The sequence below is a fragment of the Echinops telfairi genome, unplaced genomic scaffold, assembly GCF_000313985.2.
Source record: "Echinops telfairi isolate 266 unplaced genomic scaffold, ASM31398v2 ScPeMD7_18;HRSCAF=68, whole genome shotgun sequence".
Classification (NCBI taxonomy): domain Eukaryota; kingdom Metazoa; phylum Chordata; class Mammalia; order Afrosoricida; family Tenrecidae; genus Echinops; species Echinops telfairi.
This window is the reverse complement of record NW_022103915.1, coordinates 71,725,135-71,726,811: the sequence shown is the minus strand read 5'-3', so window position 1 is coordinate 71,726,811 and position 1,677 is coordinate 71,725,135. Positions and strand designations below refer to the sequence as shown.

The 1,677-nt window shown below is 44.9% G+C and overlaps 1 protein-coding gene across 2 annotated transcripts in view; it reads left to right on the top strand.

The window, feature by feature from the left end:
• The window catches only part of PRORP (protein only RNase P catalytic subunit), a 139,327-nt gene that overhangs the window by 91,292 nt on the left and 46,358 nt on the right, over positions 1 to 1,677 (top strand). The window lies entirely within an intron of this gene.

Sequence of the window (1,677 nt, the reverse complement as noted above, 5' to 3'; positions counted from 1 at the left end):
AGTCAAGTCTGATGGGGTGCCATGCTCTGGCCCCAGAGTCTATCCTTTGCACTCCCTCAGGGGCTCCCTGCTCTGTGACCCTGTTGCTCTGCCGAACGCCTTTAGTGTTTTGCCTTGGTGCTGAAGGGTCAGTCCAGGCCAATCCCGACATTGAGTCTCCAGTGTTGTCCCATGTAGGGCCATGGGTCAGCGAGGGATGTCATGTCTCATAGTGGGATCAGCCATATGGTCCACTCTGTGCATTGGCTGTTCGGCGGGATAGCGTCCTCCAGGCCTGGTGGACCAGGATGTGTTCCACTCTCTCTTCCTCCCCATTCATTTGCTCCCATGTGCTCTGATCAGACATGTCCCTCTCCCCGAGCAGAAGGTGCAGTGCCTTCCTCTAAAGTAAATTCTTCTGGGGGGATGGGCAGTTGTCCACGTAGCTGGTATGGGGCCGAGCCCTCAGGCCCCTCCACTGGTTCCCCTCCCCATGCCTGCACGCTGCATTCTCATCCCGGAACACTGGTCCTTCTTTCCCTGTGGAAACACAAACAATAACCCTCCCCTTGGGTGGGTCAGTGCCCTATTCCCCCGCCACACATAACCAGACAATAAACACAGTAAGCAAGACTGACAAAGTAGAAAAGCCAGTTGGGATTTAAATTTTGTGCCCCAAGCCCCCATACACTTTCAGCTGTCACTGTGTGAAGTATTATTCCTCTGAACGGAGCCCTGGTGGGGTAATGGGTTATGTAGTGTTCTGATAGCTGCAAGGTCAGCAGTTCAAAACCTTCAGCCAGTCCACAGGAAACAGATAAGGCTTTCTACTCCCTTGCAGAGTTGCAATCCCGAAACCCACAGGTGCAGTTCAGTTCTTCCCTGTAAGGCCTCTAGGATTCTGAACCAACTCCCTGGCAGTGAGTTTTTTGGACCCCTCAGAAAAATAGTACAGGGCCTCAACATGAAATTAAAAACATCCTCAAACACAATTGTATTGGAAAAACTCAATAGGCTAATACTATATTACTGTTCATTATGATATATCATCCTTAGTTTGTATTGACCAGGGAGATAAAAGATTGGGTAAATGCTGTGAGCTTTCTATTAAAAATTCCCCTTTTCCAATTTTGTCTGTTTACTTTTCTGAACATAAGATATAATACCTATTCAGCAAGTGGAGCAAAGGAAAACTTTGAAACATGACATGCACCTAACTATTTTCAGTTAACACATCTTATTTTTACTACATCTATGGAAAGAGATGATGAAAAAGTTCAATTTCATCAGTTAGAAAAAAGCTGGGGGTGAATGAAACAGCCTATCACTGCTCATATGCAAGTTCAAATTGAAGCTTAAGAAAATTAAAACAAATCCATGAGTACCCAAACCCTGACTATATCTTGCTTGAATTAAGAGACAATCTTGATTGTAGATTTGATGAAATGAACAGTAATGTTCACCCAGCCTATCTTATTTAGACAGACATGCGGAGATAATAACATGCACAAAAACAAGACAGCAAAACCAAGCAACAATATACAACAAAACAACAACAACAAACCAATAACAAAAAAGCAAAACAAAACACAACAAGAAAGAAAAGCTTGTAGTTAGTTCAAGGATCATTTGTTGCCCTTTAGGAGTGTTTTCCAGTCCAGTCTGTTGGGGCACCATGCCCTGGCCCCAAAGTCCACC